The sequence below is a fragment of the Macrobrachium nipponense genome, chromosome 3 (genome assembly GCF_015104395.2).
Source record: "Macrobrachium nipponense isolate FS-2020 chromosome 3, ASM1510439v2, whole genome shotgun sequence".
Taxonomy (NCBI): Eukaryota; Metazoa; Arthropoda; class Malacostraca; order Decapoda; family Palaemonidae; genus Macrobrachium; species Macrobrachium nipponense.
Window position 1 is genome coordinate 27,375,445 of NC_087202.1, and position 14,588 is coordinate 27,390,032.

Here is a 14,588-nt window from a genome sequence, read left to right on the forward strand (position 1 = left end):
TCTCTCTTCTCTCTCCTCTCTCTCTCTCTCTCTCTCTGGGCCCTCTCTCTCTCTCTAGCAAGAATAAGTAATTTCAAATAGCCGCTGCAGACAAAAAATGGAAGCCATAATGGCAAACGTTACTTAAGGAGAGAGAGAGAGAGAGAGAGAGAGAGAGAGAGAGAGGATACATGTGTATAGCTCTGAGTTCACGTAAGCAGCTTAGGTTATAATATGATTCTAACGATACTCACAAACAGCATACAAGCGAAATGAGAAAATGTTATACTGATGTGACATTATTTCAAAATACATTCAAATAATTTGCTCAACTGCAACTAATCCAAAACATGTACCTCGAGCAGTTATTACTCCTTTAAACGCCGAAACTTCGATTCGGAAAGAACCCAAAAATCAACCTCAAAAGGAAAGAGCGAGGGAGGTGAAAAAGATGAAAAGGCAAACGAAAAAGAACAAATAACGGGAAAACGGAAGTTGGAACATCGCACCGCCGAGCGCCACCACCGGATTATCAAAAGACAAACGTTTAAACGCTCTGCAAAGAACGTTATCGCCGTGAAATCCTTTTCCTCACTCCAAACTTACCTTTCCCCCACACGTTATCATCTCTGAACCTCCGATTAAACTTACCATGAAGCCCTTCTCTCTCTCTTTCTTTTGGCCCCCACAACCCCTCTCCCAGTCCCCCCACACCCAACAAAACCCGCCCCACACCCTTTACGTAACCCCACTGGGCTGGGGGAGATGTCCCGGGTTGGTGACGGGGCCGCTGCAGCAGTCGGCGTCAAGAGGAAGGGAAAAAAAGGAGGAGAGAAAGAAATAAAAATGAAATTAGTCTGGATGGTGAAGGACGAACGTTCAAAGCAGAGGGAAGTCCCGACAGACATCAGAAGGGCCAGGCAGCTTTCTGAAGTCCACGAATTCGTCGCTCTCTCTCTCTCTCTCTCTCTCTCTCTCTCTCTCTTGGGTGTGTGTGTGTGTGTATGAGCATATGTGATGCATCCAATTATATCTAAATTCCTTAAGGTCTTTCAAATCAAAATAAATTTTTTTAACTAAACGAACGTGAAATCTTCAAGCAATGCCGAGTAAATATTTTTATCCAGTACTACAGTTATAACAATTTCACTAGTAATAGACATCCTAATATGCCACACACAAACAAAGACTCACGAAGACATACAGGCAGACACACATATGAATGCATATTTTGTTTCACTGTAGCAGCCTTCTTTATTAGAAAAGAATGAATACAAAAGCACTTAACGCTACTACTTCTCCGCAAAAGCCAGCTCGGTGCTCACAGGAAAAACTATTCCATTTGCATAACATCCTCTCAAAGTGTAAGGTATATACCTGGGGAAAAATTCTGTTCGAAGCAGAGATCCCAACTAATCAAATAACTAATTAGTTAAGTCATTAAATTAAAAAAGCGTAAGCGGAAAGAATCAAGTGTTTTATATCGAATATTCCGTTGCTATGTGGTTTATTCTCATCTGCCTTTGTCTCTGTTTTCAGTCTTCGGGTAGATCCAGGGTGGGGATAAACAACTTAGGAAAGTGACCAGGAAAATCCATTGCACATCGGTTGACTTATATAATGAAGTAGGTAGTACGAGGTAAGTAGCTAGGTTGTTGTGGACTACAGTCACAGTGGACAGAGGCACTGAGATAGCATCCCGGTCCCAGTAGTCTTGCTGGGAACACGTAAGTTAAAACTTCACGTAACCACCACACTCCGAGCTTCAGAGGTGAAAAGCAGTACAGTTGCAAACATACATAAATACATACACACATCCATATATTTATATATATATATATATATATATATATATATATATATATATATATATATACATGGGTGGGTGTGTGCATGTGTTTATATAGATTTATATTTAGATATGTGTGCATACATATATAGGCATAATATTTATGTACAAATAAACGCAGCATATTCCGACTTTCAACTATATTAAAAATGATCAGACAATCGGATGCTGACGCCGTATAAATTAATGAGAGAGACGATGAGCGATGAACGTTGGTATAAGTTTATGCGAGTCACTCAGTGGCTGGCTGATCCCCTGGATGACAAGTTGGTTGATCGATTTTTCATAGGTTGGATGATTATATAATCTGTCTGGCTGATAATGGCAGACTCCAGAATACTTATTTTGCAGTATTAATTCTATTGATCTTTGGAAGCACTGTTAAACATTAATGGCTCATTCTAAGTTCAGTAGAAAGAATTCACTTTATTTATTATTCCTTTACCTATTTCATTTTACCTAGTTTTAGTTTGCAGCTTAAGTAGACGATGTTTCTACGTAGTATGTCGACATTGTTCTCCCATTTTCTTTGGTATAATAATTAATAAACGAAATTATCGCCATGAAGAAAATTAATAATAAAATAATAAGATCGGTGTTAAACGAGTTCGAAGGTTTGATATTTATCTAAATGACAAGTTTTAATATCTTGAAATATATTTCAGTATTGCTTTTCCATTTCATGTTGCCGGACGTACAAACAATCACCTTGAGAGAGAGAGAGAGAGAGAGAGAGAGAGAGAGAGAGAGAGAGAGAGAGAGAGGAGGGGGGTGGGGGAGGGAGGACTTCTTGATATGTCAAATAAGAATTTCAATTTCCTGAAGTGAATTTTAATGTTCAGCGTCGGAACTCAATATAAGTGCTATTTGAACTGGTCATCTCATGATTATATGTCACATAATGTAGTACTATGTTGAAAATGAAAAAAAAACCTGTAAAACTTTTCATGATAAGAGCAAGAACAAATATTAATTGACTTGAGCAATGAAATCAACTAAAACACACATTGCTTACTGATTTATGGCGTTGGCTACATAAACTAAAAGAATTTATGGTACAAGATAAAACTGCACAGGATTTCCCCAATCTTATACGCAGACAGAAACGCACATGTATGTAATATATTATATATATATATATATATATATATATATATATATATATATATATATATATATGTAGGGGTATAGGTATGTGTACGTATGTATATAACAATGCAAAGCAGGATATTCCTTCCTTAGAATAGCCCTGTCCTGAATTCAGTTCACCCACCTTTAAAAATAACCACCAACGAAATTTCTCTCTCTCTCTCTCTCTCTCTCTCTCTCTCTCCTTCCAACGTATACGCAGACATTAGCTTTGTAACCAGAAAACAAGTCATTCTCCCTTTTACCCAGCAACGATTTTCAATTGTTTTCTCTTCCCTCGCTCACTTTCCCATTTAACACTTCATTTTTCGTTTCTTTTTTTTTCTTTCTTTTTTATGTTTCCAGTATTCTCCCCCTTTTATTCCAGACATCATTCTTTCATTTCGCCCATACAGCATGGACAGACTTTATCGGCGCTCTCTCTCTCTCTCTCTCTCTCTCTCTCTCTCTCTCTCACGCTCCTTCACTCTGCCCATAACACCAGTAAAGATGGAAAATGAAAAAGGATTAATGGAAATATTGAACTAGAAAATACACAAAAATGAAGAGGAAAATATTAAATGAGACAAAAAAAAAAACTCAAAATGAATCCAGAACTTTTGACCTCATTACCTCCAAAAGCAGACAGGTGAAAACAGCGAAGAACAGAAACAGGCAGTTTTCCCAAAACAAATAAGTGACAGACTGACATTTTAACAAGCAAGCTGAAGAGATAGAGGGAAGGAAATTTATATTTTCACAAGCATTCGGGAGAGAGAGAGAGAGAGAGAGAGAGAGAGAGAGAGAGAGAGAGAGAGAGAGAGAGACTAAAGTTATTCCAATTAAACAAGAAAAGAGAAACTACAAATTTTACAAGCATTCAGTGAGAGAGAGAGAGAGAGAGAGAGAGAGAGAGAGGGGGGGGGGCGGTTGCAACACTGGAGGCGAGCGAATGAAAGCAGCAAGCATACAACAAACACCTCCATGTTTGCCAGCGCACGGGATCAAAGTCTTGAGGGAGTTTAGCAACTGCATTCGGCATAATCATAAACGACTTCAAAGAGCAGAGTCGGGATTAATAAAGACAGACAGACAGACAGACAGACAGGCAGACGAAGACAGATGGAGATTTCTTGAAAATTCAAGCCTGAACGATTAATTTAAATTTGTGGGATAAACTAATGAAAAAAAAGCCTGAGAGAGCAGGCGAAGACATCTTCGTCCTGATTCTATTGACAAATCATACAGAAAGGATGAGAAAACAGAATATGATCGAGCAAAGAGAATATGATAAACACACATAAACATTAATTTTATATATAGGACTATAATATATGTATACATATATATATATAATATATATTGTATATGTATATATGTATATAAATAAAGGTTTTTTTTTGCCACGAAGGAAAAAATGAAAAAGCGAGATAGCCAAGTACTTTCGGTCCTGTTCGGACCCTTTACTGAGGCAAACTGATTTTACAGAGGACAACTTAGCCAAAAGAAGGCTTAATATCAAAACTGACACTACAAGATTAGCCATAAGGGCGATATATTTATATATATATCTAATGTTCAACATCAAGCCGTTTCCCTAAGGGGGATATTTTGCCTGCTGAATCTGAATGAAGCCCTTGCACTGGGTATTTTTCCTTCTACACAATATGAATACTGATGTAACCACACTCAAATGAAGCATCAACTCACAGACGTCAAGCAGTTTCGACTTGCCATGCGAAATGCTTTGATTTACAATCACCCAGCATTAGTTACCCGGTTGGCCTCAAGCGAACTTTCTTGGAAAGCGCTCTCGAACAACATTAAATAACCACAAATACTAAAACATAAAGGAAGCAGAACAAGCGAATTCGGGACGAGAGAGAGAGAGAGAGAGAGAGAGAGAGAGAGAGAGAGAGAGAGAGAGAGAGAGAGAGAGAGAGAGAGAGAGAGGAAATTTTTTTCGTTTTAATCAATTTATTGCGCACATTGGCGTCATACATTTGAGTAGGTACATAGTAACAATAATATTGTTTACATCTATATGGTAATTAGGGTATACCAAAAGAATTCATATGGAATACAAAATAAATGTAACTGAAGTCTAGCTATATTACAAATGTTCCAATGCCATTATAGGTAGTTATACCTATCTTTAGTTAATATCACACACAGTCAATTTGATGATCTGTAATATTTGTTCAGTATCCACCAAAGGGAGGATGGAAAGAAAGAGAGAGAGAGAGAGAGAGAGAGGAGCGAGGAGGATAGAGAGAGAGAAAGGAGAGAGAAGGAGAAGTTCACGGGGAGACGAGTGGAGAGATATCAGAGAGGAGAGAAGAGAGAGAGAGAGAGACTTGAACAATATTTTGATTGAATTTAATTGAATATACTATTTAGGCCAAAAGCCAAACACTGGAACCTATGAGGTTATTCAACGCTGGAACGGAAACTGACAGTAAAAGGTTACAAAAGCGTAACAGGAGAAAAGCCTCACAGTTGCACCATGAATCAACTTTACGAGAGGATGGGCAGTATGATGTAAGAAAGAGAATATGAACAGAGGTACATTAAAAGGAACGAAATTCGTTGCAGCTAAGGGGCAAAGGGACGCTGCAAAGAGCCTTAAGTAATGCCTACAGTGCACCGCAAGAAGTGCATTAACGGCACTAACTCCCTACGGGACAACAATATTTTTACATCACACTGATATTGCTCAATAGCAACTAAGAACAGCATCAGCATTGTAAAAACATAAACTAATACAAAGACCAACAGAGAAACGGTGCGTAGCAAGAACATGTGAGTGTGTGTGTGTGTGTGTGTGTGAGAGAGAGAGAGAGAGAGAGAGAGAGAGAGAGAGAGAGAGAGAGAGAGAGCCTCCACGACGAACAAAACAACCAAACATATAAGATCGAATTTCAAAGAGGAGGTTTTTGACACTCGAATTCAATAACGCTCTTAAAAGGGCCAGGTCAAATATTCTCGATCAGTATCCTATAAAAAGGATGTCCTTTTAAATCAGCTTACATCAAGGAGCGTCCTGTTGTTGTAAACAAGTCCCCATGGATGAGAATTTTTGCAATGAAACTCAAAAGGAGAGCGTTTCCTTATCGCAATTATATAGACTGTGTTGATCTTTAAAAAAGAAATAGGAAGTCTGAAAAGTGAAGACCCCGTAATAATCGAATTTGAAATGCCTTTTCGTGTGATGAGAAATTAGCTTTCGAAATAGCGTGAAACTTTTTAGGAAACAGGTACCGAGTCCATTCCTCCCCCCTCCCCCCCTCTGGAATGTTTCCAGCGACCAACACCCATTGAAACGGACATACTTGCATTCTTTTATACGTTCATTTACGCCTATCAATAAAGCTTTGTTTATCATACGTCCTTCCTCTTCGCTCTAGTTTTCTCATTTCATTCTACTCTATTCCTTGGAAATTTATAAAGCTCATCCTCATCGTAACTTTGGATGATTCTATACGATTAAATGCAAATTTCATATAGCAACTTTGGATGATTCTATACGATTAAATGCAAATTTCATATAGCAACACACAAGACACAAAACGAAATTCCCTCACTACTCCTTACGTCCCAAACACAAAAAACATATGAACAAAGATTCAACGTTTATGATATTAGTGTCAAAAAAAGACGGCAATATTGAAGTACTCTTGCAACTGAATCCTACTTGAAACATATCATGTGCATTTTCATGTTCAAGACTTTTTTTAGGTTAAGTTTCTAAATCATTAATTTTTTTATCAAATGATGCAACTTATTGGTAATTCCTCACTTGGGGGCAACAAGGAGTATGATAATATAAAGGTACATTTATCTCTTACTCTTTTGCGATGCAAATCATAAAAGTTTAAGAGCGGAAAAGACTGTTTTTAAAGTTAATAAGAAAAATCTCAGTCGGGGAAAATATGGAATTATTCATGCTAAAAAAGAAAGATCAGGTACAGTACAGGGATGAGAATTTCTTACACTAATAACAAAATTCTCAAGACTCTGAGTTGGGAAATGAGACTAATCTCTTTAACCATATAATTACAAGTTCGATCAAATACCTCATATTAGTAAAGAAAATTCATGCAAGGAAAAAAACAAGCCAAACGCCATTCAGCAGCATGGCATCTAATCATTGCGAAAGAAGCAACGGCTTCGTGAGAATAAACTCCACCGAGAGCGTAGTACTACACTTGTTCAAACATGATTATTCGCCGTTAAGCTGCTATGGCACATTGCATATAATCCGCCTCGCTTTTCGCGATTCATTGGATGCTGTATTCATACTCTGTTTGCTTTCATTAATTGCTTATACTTTCTTCCTTTTTTTTTCCTGAAGGAGAAAACCTTCTCCTGTTACCAAGAAACGTTCATTACAAAAGAATTCGTCTTATTGACAAAATCCTCCAATCGATTCTGAAGTTCGAGGAAAAAAAATAAATGAAAAAGATCCTCTTAATTAAACCCATATTCGCCTTTCATTTACTTTAGCCCCTGCGAGAGAGGTGAATAGAGGTCAATTACGCCTGCCGTTTACAAAAGCAAAGCTTTGCCCGTGTTTACTCATTAATAATACAAATATTCTACAGACTCGATGCGGTTTGGGTAAGTACCTGCCAGCTCTCTCTCTCTCTCTCTCTCTCTCTCTCTCTCTCTCTCACTTCGATTTCCCTTTGACGTTCTCGTTTCTCGTCTCGGTTAATAATCACAGTCATAACGCTGTTACATAAGTATCACTATCATCATTACCAACATCGTCATTAACATCAACATACGTTCTAACGTCCCATCTTTCAACTCTGGTGAAGTCTTCACTAGTCGCTGTCCCTCGTTTCTGCTTTAGATATTTTTGTTGGATTATGAAGGCGTCGTTTACATTTGACACTAGCCTATCAGGCATCTATATCTTGCACTTTGCCTCTACAGAACATGTGCCATTTTGCCTTAAGGCCAGCACAAACTGACAAAAACAAAAATAACATGTTAAAGCTGTCGAACGAAGTAAATATCCCTTCATCCCCACCACCCATATCTCCAAGAACATCATAGTAGAAGTGACAGTTATTTAAAACACGATCGCAAAGTAGCGCAGAGTCTAGTCCAGAAGCTTCGAAACACACTATTAGAACAAAACCTCCTGAAGATTCGTGTAAAGGAAAGCCAAAAAATAATAACTGTAGACGAACCAAGTTTGAAATAATATGCATTATACATAAGTTAAAACTAAAAATAGTTAAGCCCAAGGAAGGCTAACGTAAGAATTATATGCAAAATACCACGAACAAATAAAGAATAACTGATCGATTTTTTCTTGAACATTTTTCATTCCTGAAATACATACACAATGAAAGACATGGTAAAAGCGGACAAATAACAATCAGGCCAAAGCTGAATCTGTAGCAAGGGGAGATGCACTTGCGAAATTGCAAGCGTTGAGGAAAATCCACACATGTAGACAAACTCACCAAACTCAATCTCTCTCGAACTTGGCCCAAACTTAATGTTTGATAGAGAAAGTTACCGCACCATAAAACTACCACGGCAGGAAGAACGCCACAAGGAGGAAACTGCTTTCGAGCATGATTTCAAAGTCTCTCTCTCTCTCTCTCTCTCTCTCTCTCTCTCTCTCTCTCTCTCTCTCTCTCATTTTGTCTATATTTTCTCTCATTTTCCTCTGCATGACTGACTGTTTGTTCGTACCTCTCTCTCTCTCCTCTCTCTCTCTCTCTCTCTCTCTCTCTCTCTCTCATTTTGTCTATATTTTCTCTCATTTTCCTCTGCATGACTGGCTGTTCGTACCTCTCTCTCTCTCTCTCTCTCTCTCTCTCTCTCTCTCTCTCTCTTCACACACACACACACAATCGACGACCGTCTTCAGACGCTAGTTTCTATGTATTAATCTTTCTAGCTGCCAGTATCTACCTAATTCTTGTTCTTTCTGTCGAAGGTATTATCGAAATTATCTCTCTCTCTCTCTCTCGTTTGATTTATCAAGATGAATAGTTCCTGTCCAATAATAATGATAGAACCCTCAGGGCAACAGCATCATCTGGAGAAGTGGGCAGAAGAAAAAATGAAACGTTGCCAAGAAAAAACTGCCTCCTGCTTACAAGTGCGTGACCTAATAAAAAAAAAATATCACAGACGCAGAATCTGAAAAGAATAAGAGTGGTTTTTACAACCTTTCATGGCAGCGTCGATAGTGCTTGAAGGAAGCGCCCGCAACCAAGTATTTTTCCCCTCTTCCTGGTTTCCGCTTCAGAACATTTCTCTCGTCCTTCTGATCGTCATCATCAAGATTATGATGAAGCTGATCACCTGGATCCTGGTTCGGTGTTCATGCTTCAGAGAGAGAGAGAGAGAGAGAGAGAGAGAGAGAGAGAGAGAGAGAGAGAGAGAGAGAGAGAGAATTCGACGATAAACTACTGAAAGAAGTCCCAAAGTTCCTCTCCGTCTTCCTGTCGAAGTTCAGCCTTGTATAATTCAGTTTCTTTTACTGTTTTCCATTCATTCCACAGCCCAATGCCAACACCCCCCTCCCCCTTTTTTTTTATTAACTTGCAAAAACATAAAAGGAATCAAAAAGGTTAGAGCGCATGGATGGGGAGGCGGCGGCGGCGAGCGCCAGGTTCATGGAATTTTGCTCTTATTTTATTTCATTCTATTTTTTGGGTAGCCCGGGCCATTCCGAAAGGGAAAATTCGGGTTTTTACTCCCTGTGCTTTTTTTGAAAGGAAAGAGCAGGTTTTCAGAGTACATCGGAAAAAGTCAAGGAAAAGCGATGGTTCTCTCTCTCTCTCTCTCTCTCTCTCTCTCTCTCTCTCTCTCTCTCTCTCTCTCTCTCTCAAGCTACCGGCATTCGATCTCAGAACCGAGCAAGGAAAAAATGGTAAAGAAAAAAATTACCTTAAAAATCCATTATCTCTTCTGACCTATGCACTATATTAGGTACCTGTCTTTACTCAACAGTTGTTGGCCTAAGCTGAGGCGGAAATAGAGGAAATGTCTGTTACCAGTACTCTGTTAAAATGTATACTTCCACATTGCTAAGCTCGGAAGAGGTCATCTTCACCTCACAAAGTTAAGCAGTGCTCAAATATTCTCTCTCTCTCTCTCTCTCTCTCTCTCTCTCTCTCCTCTCTCTCCTCTCTCTCTCTCTCTCTCCTCTAAAGCGAATGGCGGAGGAGGTATAAAGCGCTAGACATCAAACCCAAAAACACATAATGGAAGGAACCAGACTGCCCAGCCTTAATACACCTATGTGTTTCCTCCATCTAGTTGTTATTACATTCCCTTTCATTCTCCTATTTTACTTTTTCGCTTTCTCAACTTCCCTATTCAAGTCACTTTATCACTCATCATACCTTCTTCCTCCCAAATACACACAGTAGCCTCCATTCCTTGAGATTAAAATAAAAACTGAGCTCCCTTTAGCCCCGCCCCCTTTTGAGAACTCCGTACTCTCAAGTGCCTCCATCTTTCAAGCGTTGTAGAGGGGAGAAGAAGGGAAATGTAAGTTGTGGGATAGATGGGATAGATGGGAGAGAGTTAGGGAGGAAGAGGAAGACGTAAAAAGTGCTTAGTAGATAAAGTGCACAAGGCAGAAAGATTGGGGAGCACCAAGAGCCAAATGGGTGTTGTTTACAGCAATCTTCACATATGTACATTTCCCTTCTATAGGGGGAAGGGGGACTATATATTGGGGGTAGGATGTATCCGTCGGGGCGGGGGAGTGGGGTGTGCGGGTGGGTTGTTCTGGCCGCCAGCTGAAGGAGTAGGTATTTGGATTCAGTCTGGGATCTGGATGGAACGGAGTAATCCTTAGAGGATTCGGAAGAGCTGCAGTAAAGATATTATGTTCTCGGGATCAAGTCTCTCAACATCCAGTTAAAATAATCAGAAAATTGCTGGCTGTGTTTTTCGGAGCTAACAGCTAATACCAGCATCATAAATCCATTAATCCATTACATTAATGACAACAATGAGCATTTATATATACAGAAACGATTTTAATGAAAATGTGCAGTTATATGTTATATCTATTTATTGAGCTCTTTCACATACACACACACACAAACAAACATATAGATTTCATTCTTTTATTCTTTCCTAGTCTTGTTAATACTAAGATTACTAAATCCAAACTATCAGGTTACTTGCTTCATTACCTTGTAAATATAAACGCCATATAACAACATTTCTATGATTGAATTGCCTGAAATACAACAAATACTAGATTCCTATTCTACACTTTCCTGTCAGGTCCAAGTTAAGTGTACTAAATGTATTTATCACCTTCATCAACATTGCCTCCAACGTTGTGAAACACAACGGAACTGTGAAATTCCCCCACTTATGTCTTCTCTATGGTTTTACCTTTACCAATCCACGCTCATCTCCAGCCTAACGTCTTATGGCTGTCATTCAAGAAGGTCTGGAACTTCCAACTCTTCTCGTGTCCAGTGGAGACCAGGTGATATTATAATCGAGAACTGTTCTCTTCTCCCCGGGGTGGTGTCGAGAAAACATTACTCCATTTTCATTATCTCTGCCAGTTATAGAACTTCCGTCATTTCCCTTATGGTGTCATTTCTAACGGTGTCCTCTTTTCTTTTTTTTTGACTAATATACACATTGTTCTCAATCAATAACCGTTTAAATATTGTTTCACTGTCGCATTATGATTCATGACCGCGTTACAATATATAAATATATATATATGTATATATATATATATATATATATATATATATATATATATATATTGACTGGTAAAAAAAAAAATGTTCTATTACAACAGAATCCCATCTAATAAAAGGAGGCCATAAAAACGCCAAAATATAGAGAGAGAAAATACTATATTTCAAGACTGCTGTCTCTCTCGTCAGGTAGATTGATCTACCTGAAGAGGGAGACGGCAGTCTCTGAAATATAGTATTTCTCTCTCTGTATTTTGGAGTTTTTAGTGGCCATCCTTTTATTAGATGGGATTCTGTTGTAATAGAACATTTTTACCAGTCATCTATATATATATATATATATATATATATATATATATATATATATATACATATATATATATTATATATTGTAACGCGGTCATGAATCATAATGCGACAGTGAAACTATATTTAAACGGTTATTGATTGAGAACAATACTATATTTCAAAGACTGCTGTCTCTCTCGTCAGGTAGATTGATCTACCTGAAGAGGGAGACGGCAGTCTCTGAAATATAGTAATTTCTCTCTCTGTATTTTGGAGTTTTTATGGCCTCCTTTTATTATATATATGTATATATATATATATATATATATATATATATATAAAATATAGACATGTATGCATACATTTATCTTTGGCCACGCACCTGATTATCATGAATATGTTATAAGTCTGGAAGCATCCACAAAAAAAAAATGTACATCCCATTCAAAAGGATTCAGCAAAAAAATACATTCAAAAGTTGGCAGTTTCTGTTTTAGGGTTTCATAAGTAAACAGAGGCCAGCTTCAATGAGTAGAGCTACAAAATTACATGGCATAATTGCATATATGTTATCCTGTAATGCCACTTCGGCCCACCAGTGAATGGCCTGTAACTGAACTAAAGGAAAGGAGAGGCAGTTAGGGTGAGATTCTATTGTGCCCTCCGGTGACCTAAGCTCTGAAATTGGTAATCATTCCTCTTGTTGTTAAGGTGTACAGATTCAATATATACATCCATATATATATATATATATATATATATATATATATATATATATATATTTTAGCTGACCAAACCGGCACTGCCTGGGATAACTCTGAGTGACAAATGATGAAATCTCTCTCTGGATAACTCTGAATGACAAATGTTAAAATCTCTCTCTCTCTCTCTCTCTCTCTCTCTCTCTCTCTCTCGTCTCTCTCTCTCTCTCTCTCTCTCTCTCTCTCTCTCTCATATTTCCTTCTTTTTCCTCCCTAACACCAACTCTACTCTCTCTCTCACCTCCCCTCCCTCTCGCTCTCTCTCTATCTCTCTCTCTCTCTCTCACCCTCTTTCTCACTCTCATTCTCTTTCTCTCTCCAACCTTCCCTTACTTTTCCCCCCCCTCTCTCTCTCTCTCTCTCTCTCTCTCTCTCTCTCTCTCTCTCCTAACAACCCCTCTACTCTCTCGCTCACTCTCTTTCTGTCACCCCCTTCCTAACCCCCACCCCCTTTGGCTCCATTGATGTCTTGCCTCCACTGTATTCTTTTCCAGATGGTAGGTCATATGTACATACCAAAACTAAGTATGATAAATTTGTCCAGTTTCATTAGTTACTGAATCTACAGGCAAAACCAGCCACGTTTCAGGAAAGCCCTTTCCAGCCCCACCCACTTTGGTGTTAGTGAAGTCTTAACCCCACAGTGCTGAATTGTAGATAGTCAATCATATGTATATCAAGTTTGGTTGAAATTGCTCTATTCGTTTCAGAAATATGTTGGAACATAAGCACACAAACACACACATACATACTTACATCTATTTTATGTAATATGATATATAATATTATATATATATATATATATATATATATATATATATATATATATATATAATATATTATATATATATTATATATATATATATATGTGTGTGTGTGTGTGTGTGTATGTGTAGTTAAGTTGTGTGACTATTTTGTGATATATATATATATATATATAATATATATATATATATATATATATATTAATACTACTCGTGTTACACTTCGATAAGACGGGATGGTTTAGATTCTAGATTCCTTAATTTTATAAAATACAAAGTTCATTTCATCAGTTACCGATGCACTAAGGAGATAACAGCTACACTCGGATGTGTCGGTAATATATTATAATATATATAATATATATATATATATATATCTAATATATATATATATATATATATGTGTGTGTGTGTAAAGCGAATTCACAGGAAAATGATAGTCAGAAATCCAAGCGCTTTCGTTTTTACTCAGACATTGTCAAGGGGGGGGGGGGGGGAAGAAGAGTTAATGAGGTACAATTGGAGAGAAAGGTCTCAGGTACAACACAAGATCAAAGAATACCAGATGGTTAATTGTCAAAATGGTAAAAATTAAAAGAGATAACCTCCAGGATTATCGGATATCACACGGTCACAAACCTAAACAGATTGACCCTAACCGAAATTACAGTTTCTTTACAGTCCAAAACATGTAAAAACTGAATATATTAATTTCGTTGCTTATATTTATCTACAACTTTTTTCATTATGAAAGCATCAAGTTTAATAAACCAAGACTTAAATTTAGAACATTTCTATTATTTGACTTGATGAAACAAGATTCAATGATATTCCTATTAACTGTGTCATTACATGGGATTAAGGCTCCTTGCTTGACTCCGTTAATAGGATGGTCTAAATCTCTCATATGTACGAATAATGCATTCGATATTTGCCCAGTTCTCACAGAAGAAATTACTGATGCTGTTTGAGACGTTCGTGAAAGAGAATTACCTATTTTGTTCTTGTCCGTTAAAAGTCTATTACGGACCAAAACGGTAAATCTATGTAAAGAAACTTTGTAATTTCGGTTAGGTCAATCTGTTTAGGTTTGTGACCGTGTGAT

General features: G+C 37.7%; 1 protein-coding gene across 7 annotated transcripts in view; it reads right to left on the reverse strand.

Annotated features, from left to right (window-relative positions):
• The window catches only part of LOC135221669 (uncharacterized), a 488,794-nt gene that overhangs the window by 346,022 nt on the left and 128,184 nt on the right, over positions 1-14,588 (reverse strand). The gene's annotated exons all lie outside the window — the stretch shown is intronic.